The 12,937-nt window shown below is 46.4% G+C and overlaps 1 protein-coding gene across 6 annotated transcripts in view; it reads right to left on the bottom strand.

Moving 5' to 3' along the window:
- Positions 1-12,937, bottom strand: part of NSD2 (nuclear receptor binding SET domain protein 2) — a 128,769-nt gene that overhangs the window by 87,453 nt on the left and 28,379 nt on the right. The gene's annotated exons all lie outside the window — the stretch shown is intronic.

Here is a 12,937-nt window from a genome sequence, read left to right as displayed (position 1 = left end):
CTCTGCAACTTGGTCAGTCAACATATCTTTATTTTCCCATCATGATATGTACAAATATAGCTTAGTCTTTTTAGCTGTTGTATTATTATTCATCACAAATAATTTATTCTTATTAAGTTATTCAAAGATGATGGAAACAGGCCTGGCATGGTGGCTCATGCCTGTAATCCCAGCACTTTGGGAGGCCGAGGAGGGAGGATCATCTGAGGTCAGGAGTTCGAGACCAGCCTGGCCAACATGGCAAAACCCTGTTCTCTAATAAAAATACAAAAATTAGCCAGGCGTGGTGGCGCACGCCTATGATCTCAGCTACTAGGCAGGCGAAGGCAGGAGAATCGCTTGAACGTGGGAGGCGGAGGTTGCCGTGAGTTGAGATCGCACCACTTCTCTCCAGCCTGGACAACACAGTGAGACTCCAACTCAAAAAAAAAATGATGGAAACATACATAGAAAATGATGTAAAGTTTCCCAAAATATTATGCAAAGTTAGCATAATCCTTATACCAAAACCAGGAAAAAAAAGTATTAAAAAAAAAAAAAAAAGCTATAGACAAGATCAGTCAAGAACTGACTGAAACTACCCTAAATAGAAGTCAATCAAACCCAGCCATCACTATATTAAAAAAGATAAGATACCATGGCCAAAAAGGGTTTATCCAAAAATATAAGGATAATCCAACATCAGGAATTCTATTAATGTTGTCACCATGTTAATACATTATGGAAAATTTCTGGTGAAGATGGCTAAAATGCTGTTTTAAAGAAAAAAAGAGGCCAGGCATGGTGGCTCACGCCTGTAACCCTAGCACTTACGGAGGCTGAGGCGGGTAGACTGCTTGAGTTCAGGAGTTCGAGACCAGTCTGGTCAACATAGTGAAACCCTGTCTCTAATACAAAAATTAGCCAGGAGTGGTGGCATGCACCTGTAGTCCCAGCTACTTCGGAGGGGAGAGGCAGGAGGACTGCTTGAACCTGGGAGGTCGAGGCTGCAGTGAGCTAAGATGGTGCCACCGCACTCCCACCCGGGTGACAAAGTGAGACCTTGTCTCAAAAAACGAAGAGAGAGAGAGAAAGAGAGAGAAAGAAAGAAGGAAAGAGAAGGGAAGGAAGGAAAGGAAGGAAGGAGAGGAATGAAAGAGTTAGGCAAGGAAGAGAGGAAGGAAGGGAGGGAGGGAGGGAGGCCGGGCACAGTGGCTCACTACTTGTAATGCTAGCACTTTGGGAGGCCAAGGAGGGAGGATTGCTTGAACCCAGCAGTTTGAGACGAGCCTGGGCAGCATAGTGAGACCCTGTCTCTACAAAAAATAAAATTAGCCAGGCACACTGGTGCACATCTACAATCCCAGCTACCCGGGAGGCTGAAGTGTGAGGATGGCTTGGACTCAGGAGGTTGACACTGCAGTGAGCTGTGACCACACTATTGCACGCCAGCCTCGTGACTCAGCAAGACCTTGTCTAGCTACATTGCCTAACGCAAAGCAAGAAAGAGAAATCTCCAGGTCTAGAAATGAAAAGGGAACAGCAGTCTGAGCCTCATAGGGTGTAGGCTGCCCATGGCAGGACCCCAGGGTTTAAGAGCTGGGGCTTGGCAGCCGGAATACAGAGCAGAGGTGCAGGACAGGGGCTTGGGCCTGACTGGGCTTCCTGCACAGAGCCCGAAGGAGAGGAGTCGTGGAGAGCAGCTGGCTACAGTGATTAGGAGCACCACGTGTGGAGCTGCTGTCTGGACTAGAATCCCAGCTCTGCCACTTCCTAAACTGTGGGACCCTGGCCAAGAGCCCCTACCATTCATCCTCACTCCATGTCCTGAGGACAGAGGACCCACCTTGCAGGTACTTTCAAACATTAAGGAGGAAAAGAAGCCACCACCAGGCAGAGGACTTCCTCATCATCAGGTGAGTGTCTGTGGTCACAGTGCTGTCATCATCACCTGAGCCCCTTTACCAGCCAGCCCACGGCTGGGCCCTCAGCAAACACCCACCAGAGGCCACTGGGGTAACAGAGCCACCCTTGAGAAATGTGAACTCCAAGCCTCTGCCTAAGAAGGCGAAATACCGAGACCAAAAAATGTATGTCAAAACAGGTCTAGAATGAGTGACACTGGTAGGGCCTGCAGGGCAACCTGAGAACTGCTCATGGGGAGCCCCCCTCTCCTCGGGAGAGCCACTGCGAGATGCCCCTGAGGTAAACACAGCCTCCCACCAGCAGTGAGAGATCCTCCAGGAGCCAGGCATGGGACAGTATGGAAGGTCTTCTACAGAAGAACAGGAAATTACTGTTTTCATGATTTGCAGACTCGGAAAAAAAAGGTATTGGTATTGAAATTAAAAACTCAGTTGAGTTGAATATAGCAAACCAGGCACAGCTAAAAATATAATAGGTTAGAAGATAAATCTGAGTGAATCAGCAAGGAAAAGGGCTGATAAAGAGATGAAAACCATGTAAGATAAATTAAGACATAACATTCATGAATGTTTCATTCTTTCAAATATAAAGTGCCTACTATGAGCAAGACACTGATTTTAGGTGTTGGGATTATAACATTGAACAAAACAGGGTGAAAAACACTCTGTCTACCCAAAAGAATTAAAAGCAGGAACCAGAAAATATTTGTACAACCATGTTCACAGGAGCACTATTACAGTAGCCAAAAGGTTGACGTAACCCAGGGGTCCATCAACAGATGAATACATAACCAAAATGTAGACTATCTGCACAGTGGAGTAGTATTCAGCTTTAAAAGGAAGGAAATGCTGATATCTGCTACAATATAGATGAATCTTGAAGAAACTATGCTAAGTGAAATAAGGCAGACACAAAAAAGATAAATACTGTAAACTTCCACGTACATGAGGTCCCCAGAACAGAATTCATAGAGACAGGAAGCAGAATGGTGAGTGCCAGAAGCTGGGGGAAGGAAGAGGAGGATGGGGACTTATGGGACAGAGTTTCAGTTTGAGAAGATGAAAAAGTTCTGGAGATAGTGTCATGGTTGTACAACAATGTGAATGCACTTAAGACCATAGAACTAAATGCTTTAAAATAGTTAAAATGGTAAATTTTATGTTACGTACACCCCCAAATATCCTCTAACTTCAAGGAGCTTACATTCCTATGCAGTTCTAGTTGGAGAGGCTTGGGAGGATGAGGGAAAGACAACTTTTTCTTTTCATTTTTTTTTTTTATTGAGACAGGGTCTTGCTCTGTTGCCTAGGCTAAAGTACAATGGTGCCATCACAGCTCACTGCATCCTAGAACTCCTGGGCCCAAGCAATGCTCCCACCTCAGCTTCCCAAGTAGCTGGGAATACAGGCATGCACCACCACACTGGCTAATTTTTGTATTTTTTGTAGAGACGGGGTTTCACCACATTGCCCAGGCTGGTCTCAAACTCCTGGACTCCCAAAGTGGTGGGATTACAGGTTGAGCCACCTCGGCCAGCCAACAAATTTCAAAGAGATGAAACATTTTCCAGAGATGAAAGGAAAATTAGATATTCTGATTAAAAGAGCACCCTATGTTCTGAGCAAAATAAATGAAAACAAATCATCTAGATACATTGTATTGAAATTACAGAACATGAAGGACAAATAGAAAATCTTCACCAGGTGTGGTGGCTCACACCTGCAATCCCACCACTTTGGGAGGCTGAAGTGGGAGGATCACTCGAGGTCAGGAGTCTGAGACCAGCCTGGCCAACATAGTAAGATGCCGTCTCTACAAAAAATTTTAAATTTAGCCAGGTACGGTGGCGCACACCTACAGTCCTAGAAGCTAGTCCTAGAAGCTAATCCTACCTTCTTCAGAGGCTGAGGGAGGAGGATCACTTGAGCCTAAGAATTCGAGGCTGCAGCAACCTATAAGCATGCCGCTGTACTGCAGCGTGGGCTACAGAGCAAGACTGTCTGTCAATCAATCAAGCAAGCATTAAGGGAAAATAAATGCCCACCTAATGGCACCACAAGTGTCCAGAATTTTATGCCCAGGTAAATTATCATTCAAACATGAGGCAAGGGCCGGGTGCAGTGGCTCACACCTGCAATTCCAACACTTTGGGAGGACGAGGCAGGTAGATCGCTTGAGCTCAGAAGTTCGAGACCAGCCTGGGCAACATGGCGAAACCCTGTCTCTGCAAAAAAATACAAAAATTAGCTGGGTGCACGCCCATAATCCCAGCTACTTGGGAGGCTGTGGCAGGACGATCGGTTGAGCCTGAGCAGCAGAGATTGCAGAGAGCCAAGAAAGCACCACTGCACTCCAGCCTGGGGGACAGAGCAAGACCTTGTCTCAAAACAAAAAAACAAAAAAACAAAAAAAAAAGGAGGCAAAATACATCTTGCAATATGCAAAGACTGGAAGTTTATTTATTTATTTATTTTTTTATTGAAACGGAGTCTCTGTCGCCCAGGCTGGAATTGTGCCAGTGGCACAATCTCAGCTCACCACAACCTCTGCCGCTGGGTTCAAGTGATTCCCCTGCCTTAGCCTGCCTATAGCCTCCCTATAGCTGAGACTATAGGCACGCACTACCACACCTGGCTAATTTTTGTGTATTTTTAGTAGAGACGAGGTTTCACTATGTTGGCCAGGCTGGTCTCGAACTCCTGACCTCAGGTGATCTACCCATCTCGGACTCCCAAAGTGCTGGGATTGGAGGCATTTAAGTCACCGAGCCCGGCTTGAGAGTTTAATATGCATATCTCTTTCACAAAAGAAAGGTGTAAAATCACAAGGACAAAGAACGGAAGGGATTAGAGTTAGAGATGTCAAACCTGGGGAGGCGGACTTAGAGGAATCAGATTGGTACCAGAGATGTGCTGTTGTAGGAAGAAGACTAATAACCTAAGAATTCCTCATTTATAAATATTTTTCTTCTTAAAATATCTTAAAATTACAAATGCAACATGACCACTATAAAAAGGATGAAAATATTTAAGCACTCAGGTGAAAAATAAAAATACAGAGGTTAAAATAAAAATTACCAGTTAAGAGTTATCAGTGGTTCTAGGACAGGCACGGCGGCTCACGCCTGTAATCCCAGCACTTTGGGAGGCTGAGGCGAGCGGATCACAAGGTCAGGAGTTCGAGACCACTCTGGCCAACATGGTGAAACCCCATCTCTACTAAAGATACAAAAAATTAGCCGGGCGTGGTGGTGCACGCCTATAATCCCAGCTACTCAGGAGGCTGAGGCAGGAGAATCACTCGAACCCGAGAGGCAAGAGGTTACAGTGAGCCGAGATCAGGCCACTACACTCCAGCCTGGGAGACAGGGCGAGACTTCGTCTCAAAAAAAAAAAAACAGTTATCAGTGGTTTTCTAAGGGGGACAGGAACAGAGGTGGGAAGAGTTAAGCATCACATTGCTGTTTTTTAAAATAAATGCTTAGGAATTATATAACTAATTATTCACATTTCACGGAATATATACAATATGACCTGACACGTTAAGGGGCTAGGGAGGCTGAACAGCCCCTATAGGACCACATGGACCTTGGGAGGTCTCCAACATGAGGGGAGTGACTCCACTCTCAGAAGCAGGGGGAAGGCTATGGACAACAACAGTCACCATTCAGAACCCACTCACTCAGGCCGGGTATGAGGGCTCACACCTATAATCCCAGCACTTTGGGAGGCCGAGACAGGAGGATCGCTTGAGCCCAGGAGTTGGAGACCAGACTTGGCAACATGGATGGCAAGACCCATCTCTAAAATTAAAATAAAAATAAAGAACCACTGAGTCCCACCCAAGTTCTCCAGCACTTGGAAAGAGAGCAACAAACAAAATGCCTTCCTTATTCTTGAGGTGCTAATATTCTAGAGGAGAGAGGCAGAAATTAGGAAGAGTAGATATGCTAGGAAAAGAGAAAGCGTAGAGGGTAGTGGGGAGGCAGGAAGACTATTCCTTCCTGGACTGGGGCTGGGTAAGCCCTAGCGTGCACTTCTGGTGAGGTTTTTGGGTTTTTGTTTTTGTTTTTGTTTTTTTTAAAGACGGAGTCTCCCTCTGTTGCCCAGGCTGGAGTGCAGTGGCGCGATCTTGGCTCACGGCAAGCTCCGCCTCCCGTGTTCACGCCATTCTCCTGCCTCAGCCTCCCGAGTAGCTGGGACTACAGGCGCCCACCACCATTCCCGGCTAATTTTTATTTTTGTATTTTTGAGATGGGGTTTCACCGTGTTAGCCAGGATGGTCTCGATCTCCTCACCTTGTGAACCGCCTGCCTCAGCCTCCCAAAGTGCTAGGATTACAGGCATGAGCCACCGTGCCCGGTCCTCTGGGGAGCTTTAACACTTCAGACACAGCAGGCCTCACTGCTCCCACCTTGCCCACTGGCTTAGATGTCAGCTAAAGGCCACTCTGATAATTCCGTGAATCCAACTGAGCAGAAGGAGGTCTCAACACTAGGACAGCAGTGAGATCTTCAGGACATTCCCCAGAGCCAGACCGTGAGACGGACCAAGCTCCAACCCATTCCTCCAGGGGCGGAAAAGACTGAAATGGAAAACCCAAGTTTGTAAATATGATTTACACATACCTAAAATACCCTCATTTTCTAATATATCACACTAGTCTGCCTGAAATATATTTCAGCCCTGCTATCACTGAATGATGGTAGAACCTCTGTTCTCATATAAAACAATTCCACGTAGGCGGAGCACAGTGGCTCACACCTGTAACCTCAGTACTATGGGAGGCCAAGGCAGAAGGATCGCTTGAGCCCAAGAACTCGAGATCAGCCTGGGCAACATGGCAAAATCCTCTCTACAAAAAATACAAAACTTAGCTGGGCGTAGTGGTATGTGCCTGTGGTCTTAGCTACTCGGGAAGCTGAGGTGGGAAGATGGCTTCAGCCTGTGAGGCGGAGACTGCAGTGAGCCGAGATCGTGCCACTGCACTCCAGCCTGGGTGACAGAGTGAGAACTTGTCTCAAAAAAGAAAAAAAAGGCCGGGCGTGGTGGCTTACCCCTGTAATCCCAGCACTTTGGGAGGCTGAGGCAGGTGATCACCTGAGGTCAGGAGTTCGAGACCAGCCTGGCCAACATGGTGAAACCCCATCTCTACTAAAAATACAAAATTAGCCAAGTGTGGTGGTGGGCACCTGTAATCCTAGCTACTTGGGAGGCTGAGGTAGAACCACTGGAACCCAGGAGGCGGAGGTTGCAGTGAGCCGAGATCATGCCATTGTACTCCAGCCTGGGCAACGAAAGTGAAACTCCGTCTCAATAAAAAACCTTGTACAGGCCGGGTGTGGTGGCTCACGCCTGTAATCCCAGCACTTTAGGAGGCCAAGGTGGGCGGATCACGAGGTCAGGAGATTGAGACCATCCTGGCTAACACAGTGAAACCCTGTCTCTACTAAAAATACAAAAAAAAAAAATTAGCCGGGCGTGGTGATGGGTGCCTATAGTCCCAGCTACTCGGGAGGCTGAGGCAGGAGAATGGCGTGAACCCGGGAGGCAGAGCTTGCAGTGAGCCGAGATAGTGCCACTGCACCCCAGCCTGGGCAACAGAGCGAGACGCCATCTCAAAAAAAAAAAAAAAACCTTGTACAAGAATGTTCACAGCAGCATTATTTGTAATAGCAAAAAGCAACCCAACTGTCTATCAACTGATAAACGGTTGAACAAAATGGTCTATCCATGCGATGGATATTTAGCCACACAAAGAAATGACGTCCTGATTTATGCTAACATAGATAAACATGATGCTAAGTGAAAGCAGCTAGATACAAAGGCCACATGCTATGTGATTCCATTTACGAAAAATGCCTAAAATAGGCAAATACATAAAGACACAAGTAGAATGGCTGCCAGGGGCTGGAGAGGAGAGGATAGAAAGTGACTGCTTAACAGTGCAGTTTTTTACTGAGCTGATGAAATGTTTAGGAATTAGGTAGCAGCGACTTTTGCACAACACTGAACATGCCAAAAACACCACTGAATTGTACACTCTATAATGGTTTAAACAATAAATGCTATGTGAATTTTATCTCAATTAAAAAAAAAGGTCGGCTGGCGCAGTGGCTCACGCCTGTAATCCCAGCACTTTGGGAGGTCAAGGCGGGTGGATCACCTGAAGTCAGGAGTTTGAGACCAGCCTGACCAACATGATGAAACTCTCCCTACTAAAAATACAAAATTAGCCAGGCATGGTAGCACACGCCTGTAATCCCGGTTACTTGGGAGGCTGAGGAAGAAGAATCGCTTGAACTCAGGAGGCGGAGGTTGCAGTAAGCCAAGATGGTGGCATTGCACTCCGGCCTGGGAAACAAGAGCAAAACTCTGACTCAAAAAAAAAAAAAAAGGGTCAAATCTTGGCCAGGCGTGGTGCCTCACACCCATAATCCCAGCACTCTGGTTGGCCCAGGCAGGAGGATCGCTTGAGCCCAGGAGTTCAAGACCAGCTTGGGCAACATAGCAAGAACCCCAGCTCCACAAAAAGTCAAAAAGTTAGCTGGGTGTGGAAGCGCATGCCTGTAGTCCCAGCTACTCAGGAAGCTGAAGTGGGAGGATCGCTTGAGCCCAAGAGGTAGAGGCTGTGAGCCATAATTACACCACTGCACTCCAGCCTGAGTGGCAGAAGAAGACCCTGTCTCAAAAAATACTAATATACGACTGGGCACAGTGGCTCACGCCTGTAATCCCAGCACTTTGGGAGGCCGAAGCGGGTGGATCACCTGAGGTCAGGAGTTCCAGACCAGCCTGGCCAACACGGTGAAACCTTGTCTCTACTAAAAATACAAAAATTAGCCAGGCATGGTAGCGGGTGCCTGTAATCCCAGCTATTCGGGAGACTGAGGCAGGAGAATCACTTAACCCGGGAGGTGGAGATTGAGGTGAGCCGAGATCATGCCACTGCACTCCACCCTGGCCAACAGAGTGAGACTCTGTCTCAAAAAAAAAAAAAAAAAAAATACTAATATACATGGGAAGCTCAAAAATAATAAAGCAGCCAGGCGTGGTGGCTCACGCCTGTAATCCCAGTACTTTGGGAGGCCAAGGCCGGTGGATCACTTGAGGCCAGGAGTTTGAGACCAGCCTTGCCAACATGGTGAAACCCCATCTCTATTTAAAATACAAAAATTAGCCAGGCGCAGTGGTTCACACCTGTAATCCCAGCTACTCCAGAGGCTGAGGCAGGAGAATCGCTTGAACCCTGGAGGTGGAGGCCGCAGTGAGCCGAGATTGCCACTGCACTCCAGCCTGGATGACAGAGTGAGACTCAGTCTCAAAAAAAATAAAAACAATTTAAAAATAAAAAAATAAAATAAAATAATGCCTTCAAAATTCTGAGGAAAAAATCATTACCAACCTAAATGACATATACCCAACCAAGCTATCAGCTGAGGATATGCACAGATGATTCTCTGGCATATACTTTTTTTTTTTTTTTTTTGAGGCAATCTCGCTTTGTCACCCAGGCTGGAGTGCAGTGGCCTGATCTCAGCTCACTGCAACCTCCGCCTCCCGGGTTCAGGCAATTCTCCCTGCTTCAGCCTCCTGAGTAGCTAGGATTACAGGCGCCCAACACCAGGCCTGGCTAATTTTTGTATTTTTAGTAGAGACTGGTTTCACCATGTTGGCCAGGCTGGTCTCGAACTCCTGACCTCAGGTGATCCACCCACCTCAGCCTCCCCAAGTGCTGGGATTACAGGCGTGAGCCACCGCACCCAGCCATATAGTCTTAATAAACGTTGCCTCACACATATTTTAAGATAATTATCAGACCACGTATCACCAAACATGAAGGTAAACTAAGGAAGACATGAGATCCAAAAAACAGATGGTCCAACTCAGAAGATGATGTGAACAGCTGTGCAGCAGAACAGGGAGGAGTCCAGTCTGGAGCAGGAAGACAGCTCTAGGGAGACAGGTCATCACAGAAGGAAAAAAAAGAAAAAAAGGAACTGACAGATCTAGTGTAACTGACCATCCCAAAGGCTTTTTATACAGTTCATTTGAAAAACTTTAGGCTGAATTAGTAACAGATACATGGAAAATAAAGCCAACAGAAAAACTTACCACCAGGAAAACAAAAAGTCATACAAGTAAATATTATCCATCACAGTGTATGATTTAGCTGAACAACATAACCATTTATATTCATTTAAACCAAACCTTGCTATAAAAGTGTGATAGATTAAAGACAGCCAACAAAAATTAGCCAGGTGTAGTGGCTCACGCTCACACCTGTAATGCCAGCACTTTGGGAGCCTGAAGTAGGAGGACTGCTTGAGCCCAGGAGTTGGAGGCTACAGTGAGCTATGATCGTGCCACTGTACTCTCGCCTGCGCAAGGGAGCAAGACCTCGCCAATAAAATATAAATAAAGATGGTCAACAATTCTTTGTCACTCTCTCCACCCAGAGATGAAGGTCTGTTTCCCCACTCCCTTGAGTCTAGCCTGGCCCTGTAGCTGTTTTTACCAAAAAAAACATGGCAAAAGTGGGGACTTGCTATAGCTGAGCAAGGGGGATGTAAAAAAAAAGAACATGTCAAAAGTGATGACAGTTCTCACTACAGCCTTTAAAACGACTGGCAGATCTCACTTCCTCCCTCATGGAACCAGCCACCACGCTGCAAGGAAGCCCAAGCAGCCTCATAGGATAGACCACACTGGGAAGAATGAAGCCCATGGCCAAAAGTCCCTACTGAACTCTCACAGTTGACAGCCAGTACCAACAAGCTGGCATCACATGGAGCAGGAGGAACAAGCTAACCCTGGCAAACCATGTCCCACTTACAAAACTATAAACAAATACAGGTTGTTTTTTCAACCACTAAGTTCTGGAATAGATCATCAAACCACCACAATATTGGGAATGTTGGGAAGAAGTAGGGAGGTAACATGGGAGGTAAGAGGGGGCAGGTAAGAAAGCTAAATCTTCATCATCTTCCACAGATAGAACTGAACATATATCAATCTGGAAGTTCTAAAATTAGCAAAATAAGCAAGTTACTTTTTTTTATGGAGATGGAGTCTCGCTCTGTCCCCAGGCTCAAGTGCAGTGGCGCGATCTCAGCTCACTGCAACCTCCGCCTCCCCGGGTTCAAGCGAGTCCCCTGCCCCAGACTCCTGAGTAGCTGGGACTACAGGTGCACGCCACCATGCCTGGCTAATTTTTTGGGAGTGTGTATTTTAGAAGATGGTTTCACCATGTTGGCTAGGATGGTCTCGATCTCCTGACCTTGTGATCTGCCCGCCTTGGCCTCCCAAAGTGCTGGAATTACAGGCATGAGCCACCGCGCCCGGCCGCAAGTTACTTTTTAAAGTACAGATAAATAGAAACAGCTGAAAGGCCAGGCACAGTGGCTCAAGCCTGTAATCCCAGAACTTTCAGAGGCCAAGATGAGTGAATCACTTGAGGCCAGGAGTTCAAGACCAGCCTGGCCAACATAGTGAAACCCTGTCTCTACTAAAAATACAAAAGTTAGCTGGGCATAGTGGTGCACACCTGTAATACCAGCTACTCAGGAGACTGAGGCATGAGAATTGCCTGAGCCCAGGAGATGGAGGTTGCAGGGAACTGAGATCATACCACCACACTCCAGCCCTGGCCACAGAGTGAGATCCTGTCTCAAAAAGAAAAAAGAAAAAAAGGAAACAGCTGAAAAAGCAGAGGTTGCCTTGATGGAACTCTGAAGAGGAGTAGAGCAGGGACTGTCACCTTTGATTACAAGACTCACAAAGCATACGTCTTCAATGGACGTGCTTTAGTTTCGTAAAGGAAAAGATAAGCAGAAAATATGCTTCAACATTTTGGTTGGTGAGAGCAGAGTTGCATGTTTCCTTCCACTTTTCTGTATTATACAAATTATTCATAAAATATATTTTCTGATTACAGAATTATTAAAAATACTTAAGCTAATTTTGCCATAATGATGTGTCAAATTGCACATCTCTGGAAATAAAATTTTTATAAACTCTAGGCTGGAACTCACACAACTCAGTTTCTCTATATCATTCCTGCGCCTGGAACTTGTCCTGAGGGAAGAGAGCAGTGAGGGACTACCTGTATCAGGGCAGCTCTGCAGAACTGGTGCAGAGACCTCTGGGTGGTAACAAAGAGGAACAGTACATGGGTACCAAGAGAGGCAGTAACAGCTCCTGAGACAGGGGCACCCACCAAGAAGGCACAGCCATGAACAGCAGCTAGGCTCAAGGACCCAGAGCATGCCTCCACACTCCAGCATGATGCGTGGCCCCAAGCAGCCACTTGAGACTCCCCAGAGGCAGAAATGCAGAGCAAGGACAAGGTCCTATCAAAATACATGTAAACAGAGGCCACTGACACAGACTTCCTTTACCTCAGAAGTTTTATCAACTTACAAGAATGACCAGGGACCCCTCTCCCAAAGAAAAGAGAAGGCAATGACCACAATTCATTCTGTTATTATTTTTTCTGAATCAGTAGAGAGTCCTCAATAATGCTCCACTGATCCATAAGCAGGGGTCTGAGATAGGGCACTGGCAATGTCTTGTTTCTGCCCTTTACTGATTTAATCCACTAATTTGTTGAAATGCCTATAGCAGCTGTGAACATACTGGTATTAAAAAATAGACACGCATTCAGCGTAAAAAGGTAGATACTGGACAAACAAGCAGCACTATTTGTTTCAAAGGAGTTACAGGCAGTTGAATTTTATTTTTTTATTTTTATTTTTTGAAACAGTTTTGCTCTTGTCACCTAGGCTGGGGTACAATGGCATGATCTCGGCTCACTGCAACCTCCGCCTCCTGGGTTCAAGCGATTCTCCTGCCTCAGCCTCCTGAGTAGCTGAGATTACAGGTTGCCGCCACCACGCCTGGCTAATTTTTAGTATTTTTAGTAGAGATGGGGTTTCTCCATGTTGGTCAGGCTGGTCTCAAACTCCTGACCTCAGGTGATCCACCTGCCTCGGCCTCCCAAAGTGCTGGGATTACTGGCGTGAGCCACCGTG

Source organism: Pongo pygmaeus, chromosome 3, assembly GCF_028885625.2.
Source record: "Pongo pygmaeus isolate AG05252 chromosome 3, NHGRI_mPonPyg2-v2.0_pri, whole genome shotgun sequence".
Taxonomy (NCBI): Eukaryota; Metazoa; Chordata; class Mammalia; order Primates; family Hominidae; genus Pongo; species Pongo pygmaeus.
This window is presented reverse-complemented; position numbering and strand designations above follow the sequence as displayed.